Below are 13,152 nucleotides of genomic sequence, written 5' to 3' on the forward strand. Positions count from 1 at the left end.
AATTCTTGCATAAGCCAGCATTACCCTGCTAATTCTGTGGCTCAAATGCAAAGGACTGGGTTTTTCCAAAGAGCACTTAAAAACAGGTGATGGTATCACACCCATGAGTGCACTCTGCCTGCGCCATGAGAAAGGAAGCTGATTCCTCCCATCCCTGCTCCCTGAGGAGGCTAAATTGCTCTCAAAGCCTTTTGTGCTATCATGTGGATGGCAGTAAGAGCAGCCTTGTCCCCTCCAGCGTCACAATCAGAACCAGAACAACACAAGGGAACGTAAAGCTGTGAAGGCAGCTCAGTGCTCACAGGGTCCCTCTGAGGGAAGGAAGAGCGTGGCCATGGCCCCAAGTCTTCAAACTCACGCCCCTCTTCTACCCTAGTCCTAGCTTTGCTACCTCACCTACTGGAAGACTCTGGTCCTAGAAGCATAAATGTGGACTCAAGCATTTTGTGGGCCTGATTCGATTCATTCCTAAATAGTGCTGAATGTACTTTTTGCCTGAGAGGGCATAAAGCACTTAAAAATAAGTGGATAAACGAGTTCTCAGGCATCTTGGCTTAGAGATCTGCATTCATTCATTTATCCGTTCATTGAGCAAACATTGATGAGTGCCCAGTATGTGCAGCTGCCCTGCTAAGACTGTGGATATAGCACAACAGACATGGGTACCCTAGGAGTGAGATTTTGGCATTAAGTAGTCATTCAATAGTAAACCTCTAGCTCACACAAAATAATATGCTCTAGACTATAAAATGGAAAAAAAAATACACAAGAGAGAAGCTCTGTAGAATGAAACTTTAATACATCACACACTTGACCCTACCTGAATTTGCTGCCATTAGCAATTTCACTTGACATACTTGGCTTCTAAGTTAGACTTTTGGAAATGTGATTTGGATATCCTTGTCTATTCAGAGACGATGACTAAGGAAGTCCAAACTCATGAGTCCTTTGTCTCTTACACATGCCTTGGGGCAAAAAGAGGCTTTCAAAATCATTCCCTTAATCTCACAATTCTGTTCATTAACATTTGTTATTTCTTCTTTTTAAAATTTTATTTATTGGAAGAGGCAGAGATTCTGAAATAGACAGACAGAACTTCCATCTGCTGATTCAATCCCTAAAACCTGGCAAGGGCCAAACTCAATCCAATCTCTCACCTGGGTGGCAGGGATCCAATTACTTGAGCCATTGCTGCTGCCCTCCAGGGTCCACAGGAGCTAGAAGCTTAAGTCAGGAGCTGGAACCAAGAATCAAACCCAGGTACCCCAATGTGGGCCACAGGCATCTTAACCAGTAGGTTAAATGCCCACCTTTGTCTGATGTTTCTGATACTGAGAATAGTGTTTCTACCAACAAATAAAAATGTTTAGAAAAATAGTTGATCCACAGGTCTCTCCTTGCCATCTTTTCTTACCTCCTAAATAAGTCTGAAGTCCAGGTTAAATGACTTTGGTTTTGGAACAAAACAACTGTTTCCACCAGGAAACTATTAACATTATTAAATTATTCTTTCTCTGCTTTTATTGCTGAAGGGAGATCATATATTGTTGACAGATATCAGAGCTCTCCATGCTTTGAAATCTGATAAAATTATCGAATAAATAAAATTTTGAAAATATGAATATGAAAAATTATCATATCATTAAACTAAATTCTTAAAAAGTCTCAAAACTCAGAGAACTGCCAGGGCAGGCATAAGATGCTATATTTACAACATTTGCACTCTGCTTTCTGGTGCTCAGATGGAGGATAGAAGGGGATGTTTTGAGGAAGTCCCCTGAGTACAATGTGATGCTCCGGAAAAGACAATATCCCCCTCCCTGTAGTCCTCCCCCAAGACTCAAAAGAACCCCTTGGAAAGTTGTTGCTCTCTGCCAGCAAATGATACTCATTTACCAGCTGGATTCCTGCCTGGCCCAGGAGTTGTGGACTTGCCCAGGAGGTTGTTCTAAGAGCCTGGGGGCGTGTGGCTGGGACAGACTGCATGGTATTGCATGGTGGCAGCTCAGGTACACAGGAGAAAGGACAGTCTCCTCAAATTCTCAAATTCTTTGTCCTTGAGAGGTACAGAAGATACAGTTTGAGGAACAGCCCTGACAAAGGTAGGAAGCAAAGAACCTACACTTAGAAGAGAAAAAGGATTAGGTGCAATGAAAAAGAAATTTGTAAAAGATGAGCCTTGAAAGGTAACTTGACACCCGATTAGGCAAGGCCTTTCATGCAAGGGCAAGCAGATGCATACGTGTCAGTAAATAACCGGAAACCACTGCATGTTCTTGGAGCTAAGAAAAAGTATAATCAGTGTTGTGTGTTAGGAAAATTAATATGAAAAGAATGTATGGACTGGATTGGAGGAGGGAAGGCTGGGGATAATATGCATGCATGGTGCTGAAGAAGATACTAAGACAAACCACCACTAGAAAATACCACTACACACCTATTTGAATGACTAAAGTTAAAAGAATACATACTGATAAAACCAGGCATGGGCAAGGACTCAGCAACTGGGACTCCTATTCATTGCTGTTCAGGGTGCAAAAATGGATCAGCTACTGTGAAATGTGGCTTGGAAGTTTCTTAGAAAGTATACACTACCCATATAACCCAATAATCTCATTCCTGTGTTAACTATGGTAGAGAAATGAGAACATTTGCTAACACAAAAATCTGTATATGACTGCTCATAGAACTGTTCATAATTTACCTTAACCTGGGAAACACCCAAAATGTCCTTTGGTTTATTCACTTACCAAATAGATGAACAAACTGTGATACTTGCATATCATGAAATACCACTTGGTAAGGCCGCCACTGTGGCTCAACAGGCTAATCCTCCGCCTTGCGGTGCCGGCACACCAGGTTCTAGTCCCAGTTGGGGCACCGGATTCTATCCCGGTTGCCCCTCTTCCATGCCAGCTCTCTGCTGTGGCCCGGGAAGGCAGTGGAGGATGGCCCAAGTCCTTGGGCCCTGCACCCACATGGGAGACCAGGAGAAGCACCTGGCTCCTGGCTTCGGATCAGCGAGATGCACCGGCCGCAGCGGCCATTGGAGGGTGAACCAATGGCAAAAAGGAAGACCTTTCTCTCTGTCTCTCTCTCTCTCTCACTATCCACTCTGCCTGTCAATAAGAAAAAAAAAAGAAATACCACTTGGTAAAAGAAGAAATCGAGGCAATGTACTAAGTGAAAGAAGCCAGACTCAAAACGTGGCATCCCATACAATTCCATTTATATTCTCAAAAGGAAAAACTATAGGAATGGAGGGCAGATCAATAAGATTAGGTTTTGGATTGTGGCAAGGCAACCACAAGGGACATGAGGGAGCTTGAGGGAAGATGGAGCTGTTTTGTAGCCTGATGTGGCAGTGCTTATATGAATCTGTATGTGTGTTTAAATCATAGAACTGAAGCCAGTGTTGTGGCACAGTGGGTTAAGCTGCAGCTTGTAATGCTGGCATTCCATATGAGTGCAGACTCAAGTCCCAGCTGCTCTACTTCTGATCGAGCTCCTTGCTAATGCACCTTGGAAGGCAGCAGATAATGACCCAAGTACTTGGGTCCCTGCTACCCTAATGGGAAACCTGGATGGAGTTTGCTCAGCCTGGCCCAGCCATAGCCTTTGCAGCCATTTGCAGAGTGAACCAGCAGGTGGAAGATATTTCTCTCTCTCTCTCTCCCTCTCCCTCTCTCACTGTCTCTCTCTGTAGCTGTCTTTCAAATAAATAAAATAAATCTTTTTTTAAAAAGCTAGGAACTGGTGCTGTGGCATAGGTGGGTTAAACCACTGCCTGTGATACCAGCATCCCATATGGGTACCAGTTCTCATCCTAGCTGCTCCACTTCTGATCCAGTTCCCTGCTAATGAACCTGAGAAAGCAGTGGAGGATGGTCCAAGTGCTTGGGCCCCTGCACCCATATAGGAGACCCAGAATAGGCTCCTGTTTCCTGGTTTTGGCCAGCCCCAGCCTGGCCATTGCAGCCTTTTTTGGAGTGGACCAAAGGATGAAAGATCTCTGTTTCTCCTTCTCTCTAACTCTGCTTTCAAAGAAATAAATAAGCCTTTAAAAAATAAAATAAAATACCATAACTATACACAAATAAGTGTCAATTTTAGGGGCTGGCGCTGTGGCATAGAGGGTTAAGCTGCCACCTGTGATGCTGACACCCCTTATGGGTACCGTTCATGATTCAGCTGCTCCTCTTCTGATCCAGCTCCCTGCTAATGTGCCTGGGAAAGCAGAAGAAGATGGCTCAAGTGCTTAGGCCCCTGAGCCCATGTAGCAGACCCAGAAGAGGCTCCTGGCTCCTGGCTCCTGGTTTCAGCCTGTCCCAGCCCTGGCTGTTGTGGCCATTTGGGGTGTGAACTAGCAGATGGAAGATCTCTCTTTCTCTCCCTCTCTCTTTCTGTAACTCTGACTTTCAAATAAATAAATAAATATTTTAAAAGAGTCAATTTTGCAGATAAATTTAAAATAACAATTAAAAAAGAAAGCCAAAATAACAAACTAATAAGGAAAGTAAGATATTTTCCACTGTTTGAAATACCTGACACAACATGTCAACATAAACTCAATACTCTATGGCAGTAAGGAAAAGACAGACAGAACCTTAGACTGTGAGAGTCTCAGATTAATTCAGGGTTAGCAAATAGTCGGGTGGAAGATTATATTTCTGAGGATGGCAGAAACAATATGTGCAAGGCTTTATGCTCTTCTAAAACCTGCTATTCCTCTGTCGAGAGGGCTGCAATGGTTTTGATGTGGCTTATCCTCTAAGGGTTCATGTGCTGCAAGCGTGGTCCCCTGTGTGGTGATATAAGAGGGAAGGGACCCTTCTTTATTTTAACTTTTACTTATTTTATTTACTTGAAAGGGAGCAGGCAGATCTCCCATCCACTGGTTCACTCCACAAATGCCTGCAACAATAGGGGCTGGGTCAGGCAAGGGATGGGAACTCTATCCTAAGTCTCCCACATGGGCAGCAGGGGCCCAATTATTTGAGCTGTCACCTGCCACTTTCCCAAGGTGAGCATTAGCAGGAAGTAAGAATCGGGAGCAGTACCAGCACTTCCATGTGGGATGTAGGTTCTCAACTTCTTTTTTAAAAAATATTTTATTTATTTATTTATTTGCCAGGTAGAGTTATTGACAGTGAGAGACAGAGAAAAGTCTTCCTTCCACAGGTTCACTCCCCAAATGGCCTCCACGGCTGGAACTGTGCCGATCCGAAGCCAGGAGCCAGGTGCTTCTTCCTGGTCTCCCACGCAGGTGCAGGTGCCCAATCACTCAGGCCATCCTCCACTGCCCTCCCGGGCCACAGCAGAGAGCTGGACTGGAAGAGGAGCAACTGGGACTAGAACCCGGCACTTACATGTAATGCTAGTGCCACAGGCGGAGGATTAACCAAGTGAGCCATGGCACTGGCCCCGGCTCTCAACTTCTGCACCAAACACCTGTCCTCTAATGGGAGTTTTTTTGGAGGTGGGCCCTAGTGAAAGGTGATTAAGATCATTGACTACGTGTTCTTGGGCAGGATTAACATAGTTCTCACAAGACCACAAGCCCTCTCTGGCTTCCATCTTATCATATGATCTCTCCCTCTTTGCACACATTCCTGCCATTTTGATGCCATCTGACATGATGTGATAGAGCCAGGGAATGAATTGATGGGACTGCCCAATTTCAGACTTTGATCTCCAAAACTGTAGTCCAACTGAACTTCTTTTTTCTTCATAAAGAACCTAGCCTGAGGTCCTTCAGTATAGTAATCTAAAATGAACTAACACAAGGTCTATGCCCCATCACACATTGTGACCGCTGAGACTAAAAGCATGGTGAAAGCTACACTGTGTGATCACTGAGGCTAAGTCATAAAAACACTATGTACTTCCTTCTTATTCTCTTAGAACACTTGCTCCTGGAACCCAGGCCTGTAGTGTGATGAATTCTAAACAAACCATGGACATTCTTATGGGAAGAGGAACTGAGATCTTGGCCCCCACACCTGCTAATCTTCCAGTCATTAGTCAGGATTAACTGGCTTGCCATGTATGAGAACCATCTTGAGAAATGGAGTCAATTTAGCCAGCATTTTATGTGTGGAGTAGAGAACGCTGTCAGCCAGGATCAACCCAAATTGGATATTTTGGGGTAGGTTGGACAGAGGAAGAGATAAGTAATATATTTTTACTCACTTATCAACAAATCAGTGTGTCCTGCTAGAATGTGATATTCAGAAGTATTGTTCTCTTAAAGATTTATTAATTTGAAAGGAAGAGTGACAGGGAGACACACACATACACACACACACAGAGCGAGAGCGAGAGCGAGAGAGAGAGAGGTCTTCCATCTGCTGTTTCACTCTCCAAATGGCTAAAACAGCCAGGTCTGGGCCAGGCCAAAGCTAGGAGGCAGGAACTGCATACTATTCTCCCACATGGGTTTCAGGGACTCATATATGTAGGTCATCTTCCAGTGCCTTCCCAGGCACATTAGCAGGGAGCTGGATCAGAAGCAGAATAGCTGAATCTCAAACTGGCCCCCGGGTATGGGCTTAACATGCTGCACCACAACACTGGCCCTTCAGAAGAATTCTTGGACTAAGATGAGGTTTAGAAGAAAAGAGTGAGTGATTAGCAAAGTAATCTGTTGGACATAGTACCAAGTGATGGCACCAGTGCCATCCATCTTGCCAATCATATTAGAATACAGGATTCTTACTTTGTATAATTGGGTAAGACAGAGTGCAGGCAGGTAGTGATCTGCTGAAAATCAACAGCTTTAAATAAGGTCTTGTGACACACAGTTTAGTTTTCTTTTCACTTTTCAATGTCCCTTCCCAGTAACATTCCAGGCACCTGAATCACAAGACATAAAGCAGCAAATATACGCCTGGGTGATTCTCCTTCCTGCTTCCATGCCTGTGATACCTTAAAAAAAAAGATTTATTTATTAGAAACTCAGAGTTACAGAGAGAGGGAGGGAGGAGAGAAAGAGATCTTCCATCTACTAGTGCACACCCCAAGTGGCTGCAATGGTGGGGGCTAGGACTGGCCAAAGTCAGGAGCCAGGAGCTTCATCATCCAGGTCTCCTGGGTGGTGGCAGGGGCCCAAGCACTTAGGCTATCCTCCACCACCCTTCCAGGCCCATTAACATGGAGCTGAATCAGAAGTGGAGCAGTTGGGACACAAACCGGCTGCCCACATGGGATGCCAGTGTCACAGGCAGCTGCTTAACCCACTGCGCCACAATACCAGCCCAATAGGTATCTTTTGCTAAGGACAGCACTCTTCTAAGGTCATGGGAATGCTTGTGGAGGACAGATTCCATATTGACATGGCTCATGAGAACCTGAGGAGAAAGATTCTAGACCTATAACTGGTATATATCAGGAGTGCCAGAGGGTTCAGCAAAGATGGGCTCAAAATGTAAGCTGTATATGCAAGCTGATCCAGAAATGCATCGTGCATGAGCAAGTGGGAAGGCTGCACACATGACTGCTCTGTGTCATGGATGTCTCCTTGCAACAACACGACTTCTTACAGAGTCTGCTAAGGAATTGCTTCTCACATCACTGTTGCAGATTGTATCACACAATTTCCATTTACCATTTTTTAACTTATTTTGTTGTAGCTGGAACATACTACTTCAGTTACAGTGTTATGGAAATATAACTTGGCCTCATCCAGAACATTATAAAATTGGAATGCATACAACATATTTAGGACAGTACTGAAAAACGGTATACTTTGATCCTTCTACTCTTCAGAGGGCACTTGGCATTGTCTAATGCAAGGTAGGCTCAGAAAAAAAGCAGGCCACTTCTAGAGTATGATTTAATGGTAGGGGTACAGCCTATGGTACTCTGGAGCCTAGGGTGGCTCATTAAGAACAGAATTCAGATTCATCCAGTAGAGAAGCTGAGAATAGAGCTTGGTCACAGGGAAGGAAAATACCATGCATGAGCAACTGTGAACTCCCCCTAAAACAATAATGGTTTTTCCCTCTCCTATGGTTCCGAGGAGGTAAAGGAGGTGGGATTAGGTATGAAAGTTATTTATGCAAAACAAGTGGTCCAGAGCATTGACTCACATATTGGTTCACTGAGTGCCTAGTGCTACAAAATATTCTGTTAATACCACGGGAGATACAAGGATAAAATAGATACAGATTCTGTTTTCAAAGCAGGAATCCCACCAACCTCCCTTAACACAGTAGGATTTGAGAACATGGGCCTAATGGGTTAGAAATCTAAATATTGGGCAGAAACACCCAAACAGGGGGTCACTGGGCTTAGTCATCAGAAGTGGGACATATCACTATAACTGCCTCCACAAACAGCAGATATCAAAACTGTTAATAATCTCTCTCTTGATATCATTATTATTGGAAAATTTGTGAATTGCTAAATCATTTAGGCACATTACCGTACTGTTAGGAAACTGTCCCTAGTAGTGAAATTCCTTTCATCAGCTCCACTTTCAGATTTGCAGTACAGGCTTTTCCTCAACAAGTGTTCTTTTCAGAGAGAGATGCAGCAGATGTAGCAAAACAGAAACATGATATTCTTGGAAGTGCATTAGTTTGGATAGTATCTAAACTTTCCTCTCTTGTACTGGGATTTTATTCTTCTAATAATTTCTCTGCCCATTTCAAATTTTCAGGCAGGTTGATATAATTCTCAAGTCATCATAAATTAGTAAATTCTTGTTTCTTAGGCTGTGCATTTTGTGTTTAGAGCTGTTGATTTCCATTTCCCCTAATCTTTTTCTGGCTTAGAATATCTCAGTGCTTTCCACTGGGTTTTTCTAAATACAAGCAACTTGTTTTTCAACATGTAATCTGGATCCAACCACCTCTCAAAACCCTACAATATCTGGTAAGTGCCAGTGTATGGGAACACAGCAGAAAAGAAACAGAGGAAATAAAATGGGTTTTGGGAGGCTGGCGCTGTGATTAGTAGGTTAAGCCCCCACCTGCAGTGCCAGCATTCCCATATGGGCACCAGTTCATGTCCCAGCTGCTTCTCTTCCGAACCAGCTCTCTGCTGTGGCCTGGGAAAGCAGTGGAAGATGGCCCAAGTGCTTGGGCCCAAGCATCCACATGGGAAACCTAGAAGAAGCTCCTGGCTCTTGACTCCTGGCTTTGGATTGGCCCAACTCCAGACATGGTGGCCATTTGGAGAGTGAACCAGCGGATGAAAGAACTCTCAACCTCTCTCTCTGCCTCTGCCTCTCTGTAACTCTGCTTTTCAAATAAATTAATTTAAAAAATCCTAAAATAGGTTTTGGAGGTGATCCAATCAGATGCCATGTGAGGCTCTGCTACACCCCGTGTAACTTAATCTTACTCAGCTTCAGTCTACTTACCTGTGAACTGGGGACAAAATGCACAACTGGCAGTCATTGTGAATATCAAGCACAACATTTGAAAGCAGAAAGCAAAGCAACTATGTAATAGGTACTCCTTAACTACCAACTTCCCTTCCCTTCCAAGAGGGCTTTTACCTAGGATGATACAATTTATCCTAGAGGATAAAATTCAGGATTCAGGATAAAAATCACTTAAACATGTAAGCAGTTGAAGATGCAAAGGAATCAGGCCCCAACCGACTCTGCTGACACTCTGACATACACAGAAGATCTGGCATTTCCCCTTTTTCTTTCTTACAGAAAGCAAGCACCCAGCATTAGGGAAAATAAAAATCTGGGTTAAAAAAAAACAGACACAATTTCATCATCCTAGTACCACGAGCGTTTCGTTTTTGTCACGGTCTGTCTTTTCGGTAAGACGGTCACATTCTTTCCACAGTTGCGAGCAGAGTGCGTGTGCTTTGGCATCATCTCTGGTAAGGTACGGCTAGATTTATTCCAGGTGATAGTGGGAAGCAGTTAACGAAGAAGGGAGTGGAGAGCTGCGGGGGTGGCAGGTTCACTTCTGATACTGTTCAAACCTTTCTCCGGCACAGAAACTCCGCAGAGAACTCCTGTGCAGTGAAGTTACCCAGGGCTGTTTCTTTAAATCGTTTGACGTCAGAGAAGGACTGCTATAGCAACCGTCTGTCAAACTGGAATTAACTCAAAAGGAAGAGGGGGGTGGGGAGAGGAAAAATGCTCCCAGGCGGTTCTGACTTCAGAGGAAGCAAATTGGATAGATGCATTTATTTTATGACATTTTAAACATAAAAGACCTCCAGAGAAATGTGGGAAAAGTGGATTGAGATGCATGTGGTGTTTAATTCATGCAGAGAAGAGAGACTTGGCAGGGTCATCTGGAAGGCCTTCCAGTTTCATGAGAGGCAGTAGTGTAACAATGACTCCCAAGTGTTGGGCATTCACTTGGAGGCGGGCTCCGGGCGAACCCGACTTCACGTTTTTGGCACCTTCAAAGAGGCAGGTGTCACTCCCTATTTGTCGATGATGGCATCTGGGCCCCGAGACGGTCACACGAGCGATGTGAGAGCGGTTCTGGCCTGTAGTTCACTTTCGTGCGCGTGGAATGACAGCATGCTGGTCCTAGCGGGACGGTGGGGGCCCCAGCTCGGCCCTGCGCTCCTGCCCACGAGCACACCGACGTCTGCGCGGTGCCGGGCAGGAAAGCGGCCCCACCGCTTCGACGGGCGCCGCACCGACAAGAAAACGAAACTGCCCGGGAATTAAAAAGTCCTTCTTCTCCTTCTAGCAGGAAACGAGAGAGAAAATAGGAAGCAGAAGCTGCGCGCGGCGCCCGCTCCAGGCGGCCCCCCGCCCCCTGCCCGGGCCGCGCGCTCCAGGGCTTGCGCAGGCTCGCGGCGCGTCCCCGCCGGGCCCGCGCGCCTCGTGCCTCGCGCCTAGAGCCTCGCGCCTCGCGCCACGTCCCCGCCCCGGCCCCGGCGCGCCGCGGAGTTGGCTGCCCGGCTGGCGGACCTGGGTGTGGCCGGCTGCGCTGAGATCGGCGGTGCGCTGCGCTCGGCACGCCGGCTCAGTGCTCGAGGGGCGGCTGAACGCCGGGAGGACCCAGGCAGCCTCAGGTGACCCGGATCCGAGCTCCTTCCAGGTGGGCGGCGAGCGCGCCCCGTGAGGGGAATCCCAGGCTGCCCAAGAGGGCGTGGGGGGCGCCGTGGGGCTGCCTCGGCGCAACCCGGCCCAGGTGGGCTCGGGGACGGAGGCTCCGGGGACCGGCGCTGCCCCGGAGGGACGGGACGGGCGCGCCTCGGCTGCGCTCTGCTGCGGCGCCGGGACCGGCCCTCGAGGGGTCGCGGTCTCGGGCACTTCCTGGGCGGCCGGGACGCTCGCTCCGGGGAGCCAGGGCGCGGGCTGCCGTCGGAGTCCTCCAGACCCCGGGTTCGTCTCCACGACTCTTAGGCCTCCCCCTTGGTGGGACCCAGCTCGAGCTCCTGCTAGCCCCGAAAATAGCGGTTATTCGGGGCCGCCCGGGAGAGGTGCTGGGCGCAGAGCGCCGGGAACGCGCTGAAAAGTTCTCCACTGAGTGCGAAAACGGGTCCAGCGGTTTCTCGTCTGATGGCCAGCGGTGAGGGTTGGGTGGGATTAATGGGTTAGCTGTATTTGCAAGTTCACGAGGGGAGAAAGTGTCTTTTGTCTCTACAGTCTCTGCTTCAAAACGCAAATGGTCGCCTTATCCTTTGATGTTTATTGCTATTCGGTGAGGAAAGATTGAGCTTCCAGAAGTTTAAGACCAGGCTCTCATTGTCGATGCGAGCAGAAAGAAAGGCTTTGTGATTGTTGCCTCTCCTGCCTCCTCTCCCACTCCTTCCCCCTCTCGTTCCGTAAAGGGCGAGGGTGTATTTTTCTCCTCCCCAGTCGCTGGGCGTGTGCACCAGCACCCTGCCGGGCAGTTTTCTTAAGACCTTGGAAACGTAATCGCGGATGCGAACTTTCGTCGTCAGTGCTTCTCAGTGGTGGTGACCTTTAAGTACGTCTCCGGGGAGGGAGACCAGGCTCGGGAGGCTTAGGGTTCAAGATGCGGGGATGCCGTTTCTAGTTGGCAGGGAATCCAGGGACTGTGTCCATTTAAAATCGTGTGCTGAGAGTCTCTGCCACGGCACTTCTCCCCGCTCTTGCTGTGTGGGGCTTTCAGTTGATCCCTGATGCGAGGCTGAAAGTCGATGGAGTAGTCCAGTGTTTGGTTCTAGATCACCTTCAGATTTGCGTGTTGTGTTTTGTAGACAAATTTGAAACTGAAATAGGAACTTTAAACATACCATCTTATTGAATGTTGGCAACCTTTTTTTGTGTATGCACTTGTACAAAATTCCAAAACGCTAGCCATACACCTGGGTTTCCCCCTCTGTGAGCCTGCAGACATTATTTAGGACATTATTCCAAGTCATTGGTCTCTGTTAACCTGTAAGGTTTGTTTCTTTCACATCATTGACGCTAAAGTATGTCAGCACATATTTTTACACTTTAAAAATAGACTCCGGGGCAATTTCAGAATTGAGAATTGGAACGAAGTGTTGGGCGTTTTTCTGCCCTTTACCAGATAACCGCCTGAGAGGATGGGATTCCTCTGATTTCTTTCAGGTGTGTCACTGAAGTCAGCTGCCTGTGTTGTGCTTTACCTGGCTGACTAATTTAATCTGTGTTTATTATATGAGTTGTTTAGTTTTAAAGATGTATTTATTTGAAAGGCAGAGTTGTGGAGAGGAGAGAGGTGGGTGGAAGGGAGGGAGGGAGAAAGAAAGCTCTTCTATCCACTGGTTCACTACCAAATGCCTGCAGTGGTTGGGGCTGTGCCAGGCTGAAGCCATGGACTCCATAGAAGTCTCCCACATGGTTGACCGGGGCCCAGACACTTGGGCCATCTTCTGCTGCTTTCTCAGGCGCAGAAGCAGAGAGCTGGGTTTTGGCAGTAGAGCTCTGGTACTCAGATGGGACATCAGCATCACAGGCATCAGTTTAACCCACTGCACCACAGTGCTGGCCCCAGGAATTATTTAAGTGTCTGTCTTGAGCCAGAAGCAATGCTGTACATTATTCTATTTCTATTTCTTAGTAACCTGACAGAGGAGACATTTTCCACTTCTACGGGTAAGGACACGAGATGACACAAGATGTGAAGTAACTTAACTAGGACTCAAGGCAAGACCCCTCTGTCTCTGAAATCCGAGTTCTTTCCTCGGTGCCACATTAACGTAACGTCAGGGCAAGAGGAG

General features: G+C 46.8%; 1 protein-coding gene and 1 pseudogene across 1 annotated transcript in view; one reads left to right on the forward strand and one right to left on the reverse strand.

Moving 5' to 3' along the window:
* The window catches only part of LOC133751424 (ribosome biogenesis protein NSA2 homolog), a 100,535-nt pseudogene extending 90,694 nt beyond the window's left edge, over nucleotides 1-9,841 (reverse strand).
* A 1,068-nt stretch (nucleotides 9,842-10,909) lies between these two features.
* Nucleotides 10,910-13,152, forward strand: part of GNB4 (G protein subunit beta 4) — an 82,209-nt gene continuing 79,966 nt past the window's right edge. Inside the window, exon 1 of the mRNA XM_062211462.1 lies at nucleotides 10,910-11,033. The gene's annotated coding sequence lies outside the window, so the exon portion shown is untranslated. The remainder of the gene's footprint in view (nucleotides 11,034-13,152) is intronic.

The sequence above is a fragment of the Lepus europaeus genome, chromosome 2, assembly GCF_033115175.1.
Source record: "Lepus europaeus isolate LE1 chromosome 2, mLepTim1.pri, whole genome shotgun sequence".
Taxonomy (NCBI): Eukaryota; Metazoa; Chordata; class Mammalia; order Lagomorpha; family Leporidae; genus Lepus; species Lepus europaeus.